Here is a 19,284-nt window from a genome sequence, read left to right on the forward strand (position 1 = left end):
TGAATGTTTCTGTAGCATCAGAGGAGAAACGCCTCGAAACCCAAAGAAGCCGTCTGTGATCGATTCCGCGAGTGCAAGTGATAGGAAAAACCGACCCGGTCAGCGGGACGTGAAAGATCGGAAGTGATAGCCCGGTCCAGTGAGGGTGAACCAGAACACGTGGGAAGGTGCCGTAACTATACTTTTCCCCACTACCAGGTCTTCTAGTCCATTGCTCGATCTGGGACTGCAAGTCCGCCGGATCCGTCTACGTCTAGGCCACACCACGTGAAATTGCCTACAACTTTTGCGAACACGGGTTTCCGAAGCCTAACGGGTCTAACCTGTACGCCACGTGTCTCGAGTGATCGTTATCCACCGTTCGGAAGACCACGGTTGCCATCCACCGGCAAATCTCCGCCTCGAAGAACCTCCCCCGACAAGGGTCGAGCGGACGGTATCCACCGTTCGTTGTTCAAGACCGGTTGCTACCGGCAATCGTCGACGGCCTACGGCATGCCACCTGTGGCCCACTAAACCGTGCCAAGATCGATCCTGCCACCCATACATGACATCAGGTATGTCCGACATCGTAACGGTCGCAACGTTTTCCTTTTCTTTCCCTATGTGTCATCCTAAATAATAATTTGAAATGAAATTTAAAACTCCTTTTGCTTGCTTTCTTGATCTGATTTTTTTTAAGAGACTTTACCGCAATGCGGCATTTGCCTCTAAACTTGATCTGAATCTTCATTATTGTCCTTATTCGAAAGATTATTGAATTTTCTATCAAATGGCATCTTTGAATTGATTGGTTTAGTTGAATAACTAAGTTTTCTAGAGCATCATAGCTAAAAATTGTGTGTTTTAAATTGTTTTTGTCAATTATCTTTGAAACATGCGTGATAAATTAAAATTGCTTTTTTTTTTGGCAAAGTTGTGGTCCCTGTTACACTCTACAATTCGTTCTTCGACATCAAACTTCTTGCTCTTATCGTTTTCTTGCAATTTTGATTTAAATGTGCGGCACAGTGCGCAAAAAAGTGCTCACAATTACAGTTGCAAATTTATGATCTGAAATGCAATGTTTCATTGAAAATTCCACAAGCAATTGGAATTTTGAGGTTCTCCAATTTTCCTGATTATTTATTTTAAACTCTCGGTCCGGAGCTCTGGACGGATGGAACAGAGTGCATTAGGTTGATCGTTTTCGAGCTGATTCGTGACAAACATCCCTTTTTATTTATATTTATAGTGATGAACAAACTCAATTGAAGTGACGGATAAGCTTAATTGAAGTGTATAACAATAAATATGTAAATTTCTTCATAGATTGGAGTTTTCATTGCGTTTTAAATTTAATTATAAATAATTTTTTACTTAAAATAGATCCCACATTAAATCAAACAGGAAATGGAATGAAAATCATTCATTTTTTGACCTTCAAAATTGTAATGAAAATTATCTTTATTTGGGGTGGTCATCATTCAAATTGTTTTGATTTTGAAGGAGACTGGGTCGAATAAAAATCATCCGAATCTTGTCTGAAAATAGGCATGGGGCTCGGATGAGGCAAAAATCATTCAATTTATGGCGGGGGTTTTCGTTCAGTGTAGCTTGTGAGAGCTTGTCTGCTGTCAACGGCAACAACGTTTCGATTTGGTTCATCTCGATCATGACGGACTACCCGACTAGAAAAATATATCAATTTTGTTATGATGTTATGATTTTTTTCTATAACTTATTATGTTATAAACTAGATGCAGGATAATGTTAAAATAACAAAAATTGTAACAAAAAGTACACCGGTCTAATCAAAATAATGACCTATTTTGTTATAATCAGATCAAAATTATAACACAATATGATATAAATTTTTGCTTCTAGAAAACTAGTTTCTATTATATTTTGATACAATTTCGTAAAATGATGTTCTGAATGTCAAAGAATCATAACTAAATTATTTCACAATGAGTTATTGAACAACATTTATAACATATTATGATACATTAAGTTATAATATTTTTAAACACCAAATATGTTAAACATGATTATATCGCAATGAGTTATATATATCATGGTTTGTTATAATTATGTTATATTTTTGTTAGAATTTTCTAGTCGGGTACTCAACGACGTTTTTCGAAACGATTTGCTTCAACGGAATCCTAGATATGACGTCTGTGTTCGCATGATCTGCTGATCTTGGGAATCGAACCTCGTAATCGAATGATTGTAGGAACGTTGCGTAATGCTGCATCCGTAGGGCAGACATTACCGAACGGCCTCGATGCTCGCCAAAGACCTTCGTCATTGCTTGAATATCGGTCAGTAACACAAACTTCCGCCCGTATAGGTATTGAAAAAAACTTTTTGATGCGGGACACAATCGCATAAGCTGCTTGGTCCACTTGCATGTACTTTTGCTGAGTGCTGTTGAGAGTCTGGGAAGTAAACTGGATGGGCCTCTCCGAGCTATCCGGATACAGCTGGCTCAAGACCGCGCCAACCCCGTAAGACTACGCATCTGTAGCGAGTACCAATGCACAATGGTCCGAATCCACGTTTTAGCAGGAAAAAAATCCGTATCTCTGTTTTCGTTAATTTTAGGCGTTTGGTGTCTTCAGAGAAGTTGTTTGCATTTGTTTGCTGCATCTTTTCCAAAAATTTTTGATTAGGGTGGTCCTCGTCCTAACTCAAATCTGGAAAAGAATTTTTTAATATTAAGTCATACGCGATCGAGTTCTTCAGAAAAGTTGTAGGCAATGCTATTTCGAGCAACTTTGCTGAATGCTCCGTTTATCTAGCTCTTAATTTGAACATAGTAGGTCAATTTTAAGTTTTGACTTAGGGTGAGCCACCCAAAAACGGTTTTTTCGCAATAACTTTTTTATTTGATTGTTTTCGAAGATGTGAGCTTCAGAGCATTTGAAGAGCAAGCAGAGGCGCCTCGTCCACATGTTCGACCTGTTCTTGGAACGGGTATAGGCTGAGAATAAAACTCGCAAAATATTCTTTAAGTAGATATACCAAAAGAATAAACTAAATTTAAAACTCCCACCGCACATATCCCATAACAACTTGCACACAAGGCGCTAACATCGTTCCCGGTTTATGAAGAACGAAAGACGACTCCAAGCCATCCACCGGCAGAAACCATATAACAAGAGCATGCGAGAGCCAGCCTTGCGCAGCTCTCTCTTGCTCGACTCTTCGAAACTACATGCCACCGGTTCCCCGATTCATGCGAACGATGGATGCTGTTCCCAAACCAACCGTTTCCTCCCTTTTTTGCCTCCGAATGGCAGTGTTCATTCGAATTCATTTCACTTTACTCTGTCGCTCATACGTTCCCTACTCGTCTAGAACCAGCAGCAACGTTGTCAACGTTTCTTTCCATTTTTCACTTCCCGCCTGCTTCTCACGCGTACACGCACGCTAAGCGCATTCGACTAAAGTCTTTAAAATCATGTTGAAAATTTACAGTTTTAGAATGCTAAAAAATGTATGTTGTATCGTTGTTGGAAATTAAAGGATTATTTAACAATATCTAAAAAAATGGAATAAGGAACATTCATTGCACAGTATTTAAATCAATTTAAATAAATACTTTGCCAGCTATGCTTACCGATCAGGTTCTCAAATGTGTGTAAATGATTGTTAGCATGCTGCTCGGTATACTCTTCAGAGAAAAAAGCGATGGATACCAGAGGCACACAGCTAAACGCAAAGAGCTTCTTCAGTGGAAAGTTTACATGTGTGTAGCAAAACCAGAAATGAATGAAAGCTTGGATTGTGGCTTCTCGGTTTGTCGTTCTACGTAGGCTGAGAACAACTTGCGCAGCTAGAGCACATTTTGGCACACCCAATGTCGTGCGCGCTTGTTATGCATTACATCCAGCGTGGATGAAGCTGGGGGTGCCGAATGTGCTCTAACTCGTTGGCAACGGTTTCCAAATTTTAAATTTGAGGTCATGATACGAGCTAAAACAATTTATGGAGGTGGAAATTTCGTACATTTGCGGAAAAGAGAGCATGTTGGACATGATTGAAAAAAAAAACAAGTATCGTCGGTGTGTGAAGAACGTTAAAAAATGACTTCCACCGAAAATTCCACCGAAATTTTCTAAAAGTATGTGAGATACCAAACTTCGGAAATCGCTCAAAGGCGCCTCTGAATGCGAATCGCATCATTATTTGCGATGAAAATGCGGAAGATATTATTCAGAAAATGGTTAACAAACAAGAAGATAAAAATCAGCTTATGTTAAAAATCACAATATTAACAAAAAAAACAGCAAGCATAGTATAATATAACTCTAATGTGTTTTCATTTAGTAAAATAGTAATCTGTAGAACAGGTCAGTCTGCTAGTCACGAGACGCCTCTGAGAGCAAGTAGTGACGCATATTTGTTCTGAACATTGCATGTTGCTAGGTCTTGTCATTCAAATGTTATGGACAATTTTGACTTAAAAACAACGATGTCTTCAAATGCTTATATCTCATGGAGCTGGTAAAATAAAAAAAGTTCTTTAAGCGGCATTTGGAAGGTCACATATAAAGCCAAATTTGGAGCAAATATTAAAAGAACGTTATTTTTATAATTGAAATAAATCGACTCCAAAAATCCCCTTAAAAATTGAAAAAAAAAACTACTTATAACTCATACAATTTCAAACATAGAGTCAAAATGTCTTCGAAAAATGTAGGTTTTTATCATGCCTACAAGTTTTCCATACACGATTTTTTTTTGCAAAACGTGAAACAAAAGCTTGAAATTGATAATTTGATTCTTAGGGGTACATGCTACGTTTTTCTAGGAAATCAGAACGATTATATTCTTTAAAAACAAATTATCAATTTCAAGCTTTTGTTTCACGTTTTACAAAAAAGTCGTGTATGGGAAACTTTTAGGTATGGTAAAAACCCACATTTTTTCCGAAGACAGTTTGACACTATCTTGAAAAATGTATGAGTTATAAGTAGTTTTTCGATTTTTTAAGGGGATTTTTGGAGTCGATTTATTCCAATTTCAAAAATAACGTTCTTGTAATATTTACTCCACATATGGCTTTATATGTGACCTTCCAAATGCCGCTTAAAGAACTTTTTTTATTTTACCAGCTCCATGAGATATAAGCATTTGAAGACATCGTTGTTTTTAAGTCAAAATTGCCCATAACATTTGAATGACAAGACCTAGCAACATGCAATGTTCAGAACAAATATGCGTCATTACTTGCTCTTAAAATGCTCCGAAGCTCACATCTTCGAAAAAAATCAAATAAAAAAGTTATTGCGAAAAACCCGTTTTTGGGTGGCTCACCCTAAGTCAAAACTTAAAATTGACCTACTATGTTCAAATTAAGAGCTAGATAAATGGCGCATTCAGCAAAGTTGCTCGAAATAGCATTGCCTACAACTTTTCTGAAGAACTCGATCGCGTATGACTTAAAATTAAAAAATTTTTTTCCAGATTTAATTAGGACGAGGACCACCCTAATCAAAAATTTTTGGAAAAGATGCAGCAAACAAATGCAAACAACTTCTCTGAAGACACCAAACGCCTAAAATAAACGAAAACAGAGATACGGATTTTTTTCCTGCTAAAACGTGGATTCGGACCATTGTGCAATGGTAACTCGGGTGAGTAATGCACCAAGTAATTCGCAGACTGTATTCTCTTCTTCACTTCCAGGAATGACTGTTCGGAATCATTTGTCCACTTGAACTATACATTGATCTTCAGCAGATTGATCAAAATGTACAGCAGGATGCTTAGGTTCTCAAAGAACCTTCCGTAGTAGTTGATCAACCGACGACCTCGTCCTTCGTTTTCGGCCGTCGTATTTCTTGAATTCCTTTGCACCTTTTACGCCACTTTGTGTACGTCATCCCGATCGATGTCGTACCCACAGTACTCGATCTTATCCGCAAAGAAGACGCAGTTTTCTTTGTTGACTACAATGTCGTAGTAACTCAGTCGACACAGAACCTCTTCTAATCGACGCAAGTGGACCTCGTCGTTGGTACCTGTATACGTCCAAGAATACGGACAACTCTGGAATGTCCGGAAGAATGATCTCTATTTGCCTCTGTCATATCGCTGGAGCCGATGACACCCCGTACATCAGGCGATTTGGGCAGTATAATACCCAGGAAACCTTGCTAGGAAGATCGCTCAGGTAGGCAAGAGTATTTCAGACCGTCGATTTGAAAGTTCTTCGCCCACAACGAACGATGAGTAAATATTGTCCCTTGCGGCGCCTATTAGATTTTTGTCGATGTTTGATTGTCGCACTTCAGAAGAATGGTACTGTTGCCAAAAACAAAAAAAAATAACAGTGTTTTTATTTTTAATTATTTTTTTACGTTTCGCATTTGCCCTTTATTTGCCTCTATTTGAGCATAATAATGTGTAAATATATTAATATTTGCTTTATGTAAACTTGTTTTGCACTGATGTGCACAGAAACGAAGAAATTTTACACTTGCCAAAATATAAAAAAATAATTACCATTGAAAAAAAAAATACTGCGATTTGGCAGCCCTGCCTTCCTTTTTCCATCAAAACCAAAACAAACCGCTGTTGTTTTTGTTTGTGTACGCCTGCTTGGTCCAAGATTTCATTTCGAACGAAAACAAATGTGAGTCTTTAGAAACATTGGTGTTTTCTATTCAGTTTTTAAGCTGTGCTTTGCAATATTGTGAAAAAGTTAGGTAAGTTAAATTATATAAAACCTCTTGTATATTGCGACATTTGCACCCATTTAGACTCGGTCCAAATTCATTATTATCACAGTCGAATTTCGCACACGACTTCGCAGCGCCTGTACGTAGGCAAGTTCGCTTGAGTTCATTGCAGCGTCGTCGGATGCACATCAGGTAAACAAAATAAGTTTGATTAATGTGAAATGTCGCTAATCCAGTGGATTTTCAAATTATCACAGAAGTCTAAATAATTACGGGAAACCCAATATATTTCTGACTGATATTTCGTAGCTCCCAGCATCTACTGCATGGATCCCCCCGGTGACAAAGCTTCCCCAACAGCATCAAGCGACGGAGATCAGGAGGATGACACGCAGGATGGGTACATTGTGGAGGCCTTGGATGGTGACTATATCGTTCCGGAATATGTGTACGACGACGTCTTGGACGGAGATGAATCGAAAACGAACGATGACAGTGGAATCGATCCGACATTGCTCCCAGGTCCCTCAAATCAAAGCCGAGAATCCAAAAGAGTCAAGTTGAGTGAAGGTGCGACTAATTTCATCTTCCTTTCTAAGTTTAATCACCGCATGACTTTATGATAATTGAATTTTTATTGGCTTTTCTCGGTGAACGTAATACTACTCAAAGAAGGAGGGAGTAACGGAAGTAATGAAATAAACGGTGGATAGAATCGCAAGTGTGCGACGAGAGAAATTGAATAGAAGTTGAAAATTAACAGAGGGCCATAATTGAACAACACAATCACAACGACGACCCCTTTGCCTAACGTCCTGGGTTTGAACGGCTAGGTACTAGTAGTTTGATGATGACTACTAGCCCTAGACAGGCAAAAAGATCGTGGTTGTGATCTGTTGAATGTTGTTCGGCTTTGCTTTCGGTTCTATCGATCTGTGACACTTGTTCGGAGATTCATATCGAGCGAACGTTACTTATTTGATTTTTTCGCGCTTTCATCTCGTATGCTCCTATTGTGTCCAAATGATCTTATTTAAACCGAGTTTCATTCTTTCTTGCCAACTGCCAACTTTCCAACTTGCCAACTTTCGTTACTCCTTCTTTCTTTGAGTAGTATTACGTTCACCGAGAAAAGCCAATAAAAATTCAATTATCATAATTTCATCTTCAACGGACAGTTTTAAATCTATGATTTTACAGGCGGAAATTTGTCGGGGAAACATCTGGTGGATTGATAGCGACGCGAAAGATTTTGGGGAACACCGTTAATGATATTTTAACTGGCATCTGGGAAGCATAAAAGTCTGGTTTGTGCCGAGAGGTGGTTTTCATTGAAAACAATGGCGTGCAAGTTCCAACGTGGGCTGATGAAGAGCCAGTTTTTGAAGACATGAATAAGTTCATCGTTCTGCAGGACCAAAGCCAGAAAAAACGTGTGAACATTGCAATGGTCCGAATCCATGTTTTAGCAGGAAAAAAATCCGTATCTCTGTTTTCGTTAATTTTAGGCATTTAGTGTCTTCAGAGAAGTTGTTTGCATTTGTTTGCTGCATCTTTTTCAAAAATTTTTGATTAGGGTGGTCCTCGTCTTAACTCAAATCTGGAATAGAACTTTTAAATTTTAAGTCATACGCGATCGAGTTCTTCAGCGAAGTTGTAGGCAATGCTATTTCGAGCAACTTTGCCGAATACGCCGTTTATCTAACTCTTAATTTGAACATAGTAGGCCAATTTTAAGTTTTGACTTAGGGTGAGCCACCCAAAAACGGTTTTTTCGCAATAACTTTTTTATTTGATTTTTTTCGAAGATGTGAGCTTCGGAGCATTTGAAGAGCAAGTAATGACGCATATTTGTTCTGAACATTGCACGTTGCTAGGTCTTGTCATTCAAATGTTACGGGCAATTTTGACTTAAAAACAACGATGTCTTCAAATGCTTATATCTCTAGGAGCTGGTAAAATAAAAAAAGTTCTTTAAGCGGCATTTGGAAGGTCACATATAAAGCCAAATTTGGAGCAAAAATTACGAGAACGTTATTTTTGAAATTGGAATGAATCGACTCCAAAAATCCCCTTAAAAATTGAAAAAACTACTTATAACTCATACAATTTCAAAGATAGAGTCAAACTGCCTTCGGAAAAAATGTAGGTTTTTACCATGCCTACAAGTTTTCCATACACGAGTTTTTTGCAAAACGTGAAACAAAAGCTTGAAATTAAAAATTTGATTCTTAGGGGTACATGCTATGTTTTTCTAGGAAATCAGAACGATTATCCCAACTAACAATCGCAAGCCGCAAACCAGCATGCATGCTGAATTGTTGCTTTATAATAGTAATGATAGCTGAACTAAAATTATGCTGTACACATTACTGTACAAATGTGTTTTCAATTGAAAAAGTAGTCAATGTTCAACCTTTCGTATCGGTATCAACAATTATAAATTTAAACACTTTTCAAGCGTTTAAAAATATTTTTATTCGACTTGCAGATATTTCTTTACAAAATAGTTTAACAAGACCATTTTCTGCTTCTTGTCAAGTTCATGCAAAAATTAGAACATGTATCTGTACAATGTGTTTTTCACAAGTCAAATAAACGCTTACGTTTCATCATACTTCGACTCAGTGTACAGGATGAAAAACACGTGTTTTTTTACTGAACAGCAGCTGAATTAACGTGTTCTTCAGTTGTTAACCATAAACAGAACATTATTCACCACTGCTGAATAGGAGTCAAAGTGTAATCATTATACAACCACGGGAAGTTTACGTTTTGATTTGAGCGCGTCAATTCATCATCTCTAGGATGGCGCAGATAGGAAGGCAAGCGGCTGGCAATCGATGGGTCTCGAGTTCGAATCTTGATTTAGGTAAATGTATTTGTAGTTATTATTTCACAATAGTTGTTCACAGTATAAAGTGTCAATCATAAACTCTCGTAGAAATTGAAAAATTTTGCATTTTATTTTTTTAAATCATTTTTGCAGTAGCTGAAAAACAGCTTTACTATCAGTTTGTAAAATGTTTTGAACAACAAACAGTTCAGTTGGTACACAACACTATGCTTTATTGTTTCTCCAAATTTGTGTGAACAAAACCCGAACAAAGGTAGTGTCTGAAAATTATCCAAATGTTATTCAGCACCATGCTGAATTAATTCGTCGTAAAGGTGCTTGTAAAAAGAGTAATTGTTAGTTGGGATATTCTTTAAAAACAAATTATCAATTTCAAGCTTTTGTTTCACGTTTTACAAAAAAGTCGTGTATGGGAAACTTTTAGGTATGGTAAAAACCCACATTTTTTCCGAAGACAGTTGGACTCTATCTTTGAAATTGTATGAGTTATATGTAGCTTTTCGATTTTTTAAGGGGATTTTTGGAGTCGATTTATTCCAATTTAAAAAATAACGTTTTCGTAATTTTTGCTCCAAATTTGGCTTTATATGTGACCTTCCAAATGCCGCTTAAAGAACTTTTTTTATTTTACCAGCTCCTAGAGATATAAGCATTTGAAGACATCGTTGTTTTTAAGTCAAAATTGCCCATAACATTTGAATGACAAGACCTAGCAACATGCAATGTTCAGAACAAATATGCGTCATTACTTGCTTTTCAAATGCTCTAAAGCTCACAGCTTCGAAAAAAAATCAAATAAAAAAGTTATTGCGAAAACACCGTTTTTGGGGGGCTCACCCTAAGTCAAAACTTAAAATTGACCTACTATGTTCAAATTAAGAGATAGATAAACAACGTATTCAGCAAAGTTGCTCGAAATAGCATTGCCTACAATTTTTCTGAAGAACTCGATCGCGTATGACTTAAAATTAAAAAATTCTTTTCCAGATTTGAGTTTGGACGAGGACCACCCTAATCAAAAATTTTTGGAAAAGATGCAGCAAACAAATGCAAACAACTTCTCTGAAGACACTAAATGCCTAAAATTAACGAAAACAGAGATACGGATTTTTTTCCTGCTAAAACATGGATTCGGACCATTGTGCATCGTGATGGTGCATTGAAAGCTTCCAAGAAGGTGCATGATGTCAGTGACACTCGAAATTGTGTATGGCTAGGTGCACGAATTGCAAAAATGGTGCTTGGAATTCAATGTGGTGCTAAAGTCAACCTGATTCACGTACATGGAATCTTCTTCTTCTTCTTCTTCTTCTGGCTCGACGTCCTCACTAGGACTTGGCCTGCCTCGCTTCAACTTAGTGTTCTTTGAGCACTTCCACAGTTATTAATTGAAGGGCTTTCTTTGCCTGCCATAGCATGAATTCGTATATTGTGAGGCAAGTACAATGATACACTATGCCCAGGGAGTCGAGAAAATTTTCCCGACCGGAACGGGAATCGAACCCGCCGTCTCCGGATTGACGATCCATAACCTTAACCACTAGGCTAACTGGAGACCACATGGAATACAGTTTTGAAATACAAAATACCAAAATGGTGCATGTTGTTCAAATGTGGTGCTGACATCACTAATTAGTTAAGTGAAAGATGGTGCGTGAGATCAGCATGGATGCCTAGATGATTGTGTGAACATCATGGCAGTAAATGGAACACTTGAAAAAATGCACGTGTCAGTGGTGCAATAGTTGCAACCATGTTTCAGTTATTCTAAACATTGCATATAGGTAGATCCAAGGTGGAAGAATTGCAAAAAATGGTGCATTGCATTGACAAGGTGAAAAGCAAACTTCTTGCTAGCTGGCGATCAAAGGAAATCCGTATTCACGTGCGCGTTTACTCTACTTCAGTTTCGTGCAAGTCGCTATGGGAAGCTGTCGAGAAGCAACTAGTACGGCATCAGAACTCAGACAGGTCAGGTGCACCTAGTAACCAGGCTGTTACTTTACTGGCTGAGGAACTTCGTCGCAAGCATGTTAACCAGTTCCAAGGTCAATCGAGTGCGTGGAGATTGTGGGCAAACTACATTCATGCAGGGCCGACTCACGAACGCGAACGTAGAACGTCTGAAATGCCACCACAACATCTTTTGAAATTCTTTCGAAGCGTCCCGATACTCGAAGCTGTAACGCTAGAGTTTGTTCGAAGTGGACTGTCAGTGGCAAATACAATCAATCAAGGATTTTCATCGGAGTTAGAAGCGTTGGAAGAAGATGCTGACCAGTTACTTTGTTTGGCACAGCGATTGAAGAATCGTATTGCGAATATGCGGGCTCGGGCAGCATTGAACTAAAGTCTTGTAGGCGCGATGAGTTCTGCTGTGAGACCGGAAGAGAATGAGTTCAGTCGCGTAATTGCTGAAAATGTTTCGGATATGTTGGATATTGATCACATGTAAGCAATGATTTTTAAGCTCATAATGAATAAACTAAAACACATTTAATTGTTTTTAATTCATCTCTTTTATTACTACTCTGAAGCATCGAAATCCAAATTATTTGTATTTTGCGAAAGACCAATACTGGGATCAAAGACCCCATTCGGGAGATAACCACATTGTCGATTGAGCTTGGTGCAATCAAATGATGAAAACTCAGTAAATGCTGAAATAGCTACGTGAGGTGCATTTTCATTTTCATTTTCTCTGTACTGTCGACGCATCTGAGCTTTTGTTAGACCAAAAATGATCTCGATTGGATTGAAAAAAGGACAATATGGAGGGAGGAATAATGGAATGATTCCGATTGACCGCAAATAGTAAATGATGTTTTCATCACAATGAATGCGAGCGCCATCCAAATTGAATTGCGACCAGGATAGCAACGTACATGTTCATTGTTCAATGCAAATGATCGACAGCATTGAAAAAAAATTTGCCTTGTAAACGTCCCTTCTGTCTGGAAGCTATCTAGCATTCCTTGCTGTCCTAGGAAGCAAAGGAATGAAACCCTTGGGCGTTGTACAAACTCACCCCGAAAAATGATTTTCTTGTTTTTTACACCATAGCCTCGATTGCGTAGCATTGCTATCCAGAGACACTTCGTCGAGAAAAACTAAGTGATACAGATCCCATTCTATAGAGCTCAGTTCGGAAAAGAAATGAAAGATTTGATCTTCTCTCACTTGAATGGTCCGTCTCTCCAAGGCCTTCCAGGTTAGGCCCTCAGCGTGTAGTATACGACAGACGCTACCAGCACTGATAGCTGTGTTAAAACGTTGCAGGAACAGTTCGCAGCATTCGTCCAAGAAAAGCACAGGATTTGAGAGGTACAGCTTAACGATCCAATTTCGGTGCTCGGCATTGAATTTTCGGAACACCCTTGTCCGTTGCACTTCCGTAAGTAATCCGTTTTCCTCGTATTCATGGATCCAGCAGGAGATCGTGGCTTTACTTTTCCGGTAGATCACTGAAAGCCGGGCTCTTGATAAGCCGAGGAAATAATACCCGTATAAACAGTGGTATTTCGTGTTCACGCTAGCTCGCCGCAACTGAACATTGGAGATAATATTATTGGAACATTTAGGAAACATTGTTGCAAAACTTATTTTATCGGCGAACTCGTTGAGTTTACAAATGCTATCAGCAACAGGCTCGGTGAATTTCCGCAATCTAAACAAAACATAAAATGACATTTCATTTGACATATTTTTGACGTTTCGCACTTCATCCCGCACTCCGATGGCTTTCGCACTTAAGAAGTGCGGAGTCCAGTAGCGAACTAAGTGCGCAATATGAGAGTTAGAACATGGTGTCCTTGGTGATAATTGTAGGGAAAGCACTACCCTATAAATTTTCCGAGCATCATATAGTAGTAACAAGCTTCTGAACTGAGTTATAGACAAATGAGTTAAACGATTGCCAGATGAGTGAATGCAAAAGGACGATGGTCAGTGGAGCGGTCCTGGTGTGATGGTTAGAACACTTGACTATGACGCCGAGGACCTGGGATCGAATCCCACTACCGAATACAGATAAAAAAAGGACGATGACCTCTTGACGGACCAACGGTAGCTGAAGGTGCAAGCAGCACTTAGACGAACACCTACATGGTTGCAGAGAACATAGACACTGAGGATCAAGGCAGTGGTCATTATAGTGGGTACTGACTAACCCTCTCGCTGAGTGAAGCTAAGTATGGTGGCCCATATGTCTGGACCGTCTGATTATTAGGCTTGATTATCTACTAGAAAAGCGACAAGAGCGAGGCAGTGGTGGAAAGCATCATGCGCTTGACGTGTTTTTTGGTTCGCATCAAACACAATCTTTGCTCACGCGCTCGCGAACCCACAAAGAGGGAACGGTTCACGATTTCCCGAATCGACGAACCAACACAAAACAAATGTCGAACGAGCAGAATCGCAGTTGGTTCGCCAGAAGGATCACAATGTAGAGCACTTGGTTTGTTGCCATTTTTTGTACACTTAATGGTAATTAGTTGGGTGTTTTATGATTATACTGATCAGGTACCATACCAATTAATGATATCGACGAAAAAGTTTACCAACATTAGATTTCATTACAAAAATATCGGCCGCGAACCTCTAAAATAAAAAAGCATCGCGCTTGCAAAAGATGCGATGCACTCGTTGGCGTTCGTGTCGTACACTCAGCGAAAAAAAACTAGCGAAATTCATCGAAACACCTTATGAAAATTTGCTATAACTAATTCTTATGGATGACATAAGAATACCTTATGAAAATTGATCGTGCTTGCTATGACAAATTTCATAAGATAGACTTATGAAAAGAACAAAAAAATCTTAAAATGATGCAGACTGGATTCGATCCATGAACGTCGGGATCACCGAGCCCGTGTTTTATCCACACGACTAATGACGCTTGAGAATACCATGTTGCTAAACATGAATAAAAGCCAAGCTGTGAGACGATTTTACGTCATAGAGTGACCTAATGAAATTCATCCGAATCATTATGAATTATTTAAAGGCCGTTCCATAAGTTGGGCCTTATGGAAATCTTAAGGTTATTTGGCTGAGTGTACGATCGTGAGCCACAAACGTGCGAACACAATCGCACAGCAAAGGTTTGCGATGTGATGGCATTTTTTTGTAGCGCGTAAGCACACGTTCGCGATCAATTTCCACCACTGGAGTGAGGTTCCGAGCGATCCTCGTTCTGTATGCTGCCTATAAAGTACACTTATGGCACATTTCACGCGTTACGTGTTGCACAATAATGAAACTTTAGCTTCCAAAAGCGGTTATGTTGTTAAATACATGCCAAAAGAAAAATGACTTATTGCCAAGAAATTTGATACTTCTTCCAAGTTTCGAAAGCTATTAAAATAAGCAGTAGCACTAAAACATCGTTCAATGAAGTTTAAAAACCCCGGTGTAGAAGTGCGTGGAATGTTTCGTGAGAAGTTATCTGTGTGATGGAGAAGAATGAGCCACGAGCTTGCTGCACTCTACGAAGAACCCAGCATCCAGAAGTTTGCCAAAGCCAAAAGGATACGGTGGACAGGCATATTGCAAAAATGCCGGATAGCAACCTTGATAGCAACCCTGCAAAGTTGGTGTTCGCAAGAAATCCGGATGATACAAAACGACGTAGAATGCAGCGGGAAAGATGGGCTGACCAAGTCAAGCGTGACTTGACCAGTGTATGACGTTCCAGAATTTGGGGAGAAGCATCAGCGAGGAGTAGTCTTGTAGTCTTACCTACAGTGTCGGTCGAAACAATAAGACCACCAGCCATTTTTCATACCAAAGTCGACGATTTGGTGCTCGGTTTCTAGAGAACAGATTTGATTGAAATTTTAGAAATCGTCATGGAGTTACGTGAACTTTGATTTGTATTTTTTTGATCAAGTTCTGTTCACTACATGACAAATGCACCACTTTCAGATTGCCATTGCCGAAGGATACATGAGAGAATCAGATGCTTTATGATTGATAAACTTTTGCTAAAATTAAGAACGTCATTTACAGACACTTTTATTGCATTGACCACAAATAGTAATAAATAATTATTTTGTCGCATCGTATATCTGTAACTTTTGAAGTATTAAATATACAGGGGATACTCGAAAAGGGCATCAAATATTCTCAAATTTTTACTGTAAGTTCAACAACTAGTTGTGTATCAGTGGTCAAAATTTGTAAAAGATCGGGCTATTCTACACGAAGTTATAAAGGTTCTAGAAAAAGGTGTAAATATCCGATAGCCAATTTTGAGCTGTTATATCTCCGGATTCAATGCACCGAATGCAATGAAATTTTGATCATTTATGACTTTGAGCTATTGAAAACTTTTGAATTAACTCAATATTCTTTACACGAAAGAAACTTATAACGATTAGATTATTTTTCTTAAATAACACCAATTTATCCAAAACTTCATCATCATTTCAAAATTCGAGATAGTAATAATAGTTCATTTAAATACCCTCTAATTTACTTGAATATAATAATGTTTCAAAGGAAAGCAACTAAATAGCCTGCATTAAATTCATAAAGTAATGGGATGCATATGAAAAATTGATAAATTTACTAAAAAAAACATAGAATAAATTAATTTACAATAACTTTTTTTTCTTATTAATAATTTCAAAAGTTTTTCAAAGTGCATTATATAAGTCATAAATGATCAAAATTTATTTGTATTCGGTTCATTGAATCCGGAGATATAACAGCTCAAAGTTGGCTATCGAATAATTATACTTTTTTCTATAATCTTTATAACTTCGTGTAGAATGGCCCGATATTTTCCAAATTTTGACCACTTACACAACTAGTTGATGAAATTACAGTAAAAATTTGAGAATATTTGATGCCCTTTTCGAAAAGTTACAGCGAGTTAAATATTTTTTGAAAAGTGAATATTTTACCTGTCCCAGTTATTTTGAGTATCCCCTGTAACTCAATCAATTTTATACAAATTAAAATTCACGTTACTCCATGTCGGTTGCCAAAATTTCAGTGGCTTCGGTTCACTAGAAACGGAGTACCATATCGTCGAACTTGGCCATGTTGTATGTTAAAATTTAAAAAAACGATTTTCAGCGCATTCGTCGACAATTCTCCTTATACAATCCATCAATCCAAGACCAATATTTGAATAAACCTGACTCACTTTTCAGTATCTTCAATTCCCTTTTTTTCTAATTCCAGATTAAGTAAATTTGTTTGCTTTCCGGTGTGCCCTTCAACATCATCCTCTTCCGTGAACTGGTATTATCCTTGTTATCCGTTTGCTTTTCCCACCCGCATGGAGGTGCTAGAGCGAAAACGTGTGTATCCTCTTCCACCAACACGAAACGTCCGTCGGCGACGACAACGGCCACACCACACGGAAAAGTGCTAAAAACACTTTGCTTTCCGGTTGTCTGAGCTTTCGTCGTCGGGGTGGTAGATATTTCTGGCTAAATGCCACCCCAAAAAAGCAGGATCGTAGGAATTACGCCCTGTCTGTGAGATTGAGTGCTTGCTGAAAGTAGACTTGTTGTCTTTCTGTTGGTTACTGACCCGCCAGCTGTTTCCGGTCATCAGAACGAGCCTTTTGATCATTTCATTTGCCCTGTTTGTTTGTGATGTGCGAACGGTGCCGTCGAATCATTTGGTCATTTGTTATCATTGTAGGCAATCCAGTCAGCTTTTTCTCCTAATCAGTCTCAGTAGCGATAATAGGTTTTTCGTTGTAAAAACAGACGCAGCCCTAAAAATTGCTGGCTAGCCAACGGCGAATTATGAGAACGAGAGACAATCGTGAAACCTCATCTAGCATGAGCTTTGTGCAATCTTTCCTTGTTTATTGCGCTTCTCTTCGGTTAAGTTCGAATTTCAAATCTTGTTTGCGCTAGAGTTTGGTTTGAGGGCTGACGCGAGTAGCTACCGTTCTTCGTAAAGCACCGTACAAGGATGTTGAAGCTTTTCCGAGGATATGGTTAGTTAACATTGGAATCGGATGTTTGCTGAGTCGACTTGGCAGTGGCTCGTAAATGTCACTTTCTGGCAGAGTGACTGTGAATCTGTAGACATACACTACCCGTCATAAGTACGGACTCACAAAAAGTATTGCAACAATATTGCATCACCCTGACTCACCTCGATATCTCTAAAACCAGATCACCTACAAAAATGCCGCCTTCAGAAAAGTTGTTGGTTTGGGGCTCCTGAATAACTTTGCTGAAGACAGTCCTCAGATTTTGGAGATACCGAGGTGAGTCAGGGTGATGCAATATTGTTGCAATACTTTTTGTGAGTCCGTATTTATGACGGGTAGTGTATAGCAGTGCCTCAATGCCCTAATACTGGGACGGTTTTGTGAAGTTTTTGCTTTGAAAGGAATTTTGGTTTGCATTCAAGCGATGATTTACGTTCGTTCATCTCGGGGTGCTTTTTCTGCCGTCGTTGATCTGGAATGAACCGCCACGTCGGATCTGGAATTATTTACGGTCCAAGGAAAGCGTGCCAAAATTGTGCCATTCAATGGAAATTTGAGAGCGCTAAAATTAATCGAAGATGAGTTAAATGAATGCTGCTTTTGAATCGATAGCCATGGGATCTTTAATGTTGCCTCTAGTGTAGCATTTAATGGTTCAAACATTACCAACTACAGTACTTTGATCGAACTTAACTTATGGCAAAATGCTGCCTTCGAGCACCTTAGGAAATCTAAACGCTCAGGCAGTTCAGGAGGTGGAATTCCGACCAACAATTGGGAATTTCAGTCCCCACCAGTTGACGATCGAAAATAGCCTACGCCTCATCAATTTTTCCGCCTCCAAGAACATGGCCATTAGTAGCACCTTCTTACAGCACAGTCTTCCTTATCGTTACACCTGGAGATCACCACATCAAACGAAATCGCAAATCGACCACGTTCTGATTGATGGACGACACTTCTCCTACATTATCAACGTCAGGACCTATCGTGGCGCTAATATCGACTCTGATCACTACCTAGTGATGGTTAAACTGCGCCCAAAACTCTCAGGTATTAACAATGTACAGTAACGGCAGCCGTCCCGGTGCGATCTAGAGCTACTGAAGCAACCGGATGTCGCCACCACATACGCGCAGAATCTCGAGGCAGCGTTGCCGGACGAGGGTATGCTCGATGTGGCCCCTTTGGAGGACTACTGGGGTACAGTCAAAGCAGCCATCAACAACGCAGCCGAGAACACTATCGAGTACTTAGAACGGTGTCGACGATACGATTGGTTCGACGAGGAGTGGAGAGTGGTTTTGGAAGAGAAGGACGCTGCGCGGGCGGTAATGCTGCAGCATTGAGCCATACAGAATGTGGTGCAATACAGACAGAGACGGAATCAGCAGATTTGCCGCATCCTGGCAGAAAAAGCGCCGCCAGGAAGAAGCGGAATGCGAGAAAATGGAACTGCGGTACCGTTCACAACAAAAACATGAAATTTCTACCAGCAGCTCAACGCACCCCGCAAAGGCTTCGTGCCGCAAGCTGAAATTTGCAGGGATAAGGACGGAAACCTCTGACGGACAAACGTGAGGTGATCGAAAGGTGGAAGCAGCACTTCGACGAGCATCTGAATGACGAAGAGAATGTATGCACGGGGGATCAAGGCAGCGGAGCAAATAATGGGAACGAACCAAGTCCCACGCTGAGGGAAGTTAGGGATGCCATCCAACTGCTCAAAAACAGCAATGTGGCTGGTAAGGATGGTATCGCAGTAGAATTCATCAAGATGAGCCCGGTAA

At 39.3% G+C, this 19,284-nt stretch overlaps 1 protein-coding gene and 1 pseudogene across 3 annotated transcripts in view; one reads left to right on the forward strand and one right to left on the reverse strand.

The window, feature by feature from the left end:
• LOC109399634 (gamma-aminobutyric acid receptor alpha-like) overlaps window positions 1-19,284 on the reverse strand; it is a 225,860-nt gene that overhangs the window by 91,381 nt on the left and 115,195 nt on the right. The window lies entirely within an intron of this gene.
• LOC134290958 (uncharacterized) lies at window positions 548-12,028 on the forward strand (annotated as a pseudogene).

The sequence above is a fragment of the Aedes albopictus genome, chromosome 3 (genome assembly GCF_035046485.1).
Source record: "Aedes albopictus strain Foshan chromosome 3, AalbF5, whole genome shotgun sequence".
NCBI classification, from domain to species: domain Eukaryota; kingdom Metazoa; phylum Arthropoda; class Insecta; order Diptera; family Culicidae; genus Aedes; species Aedes albopictus.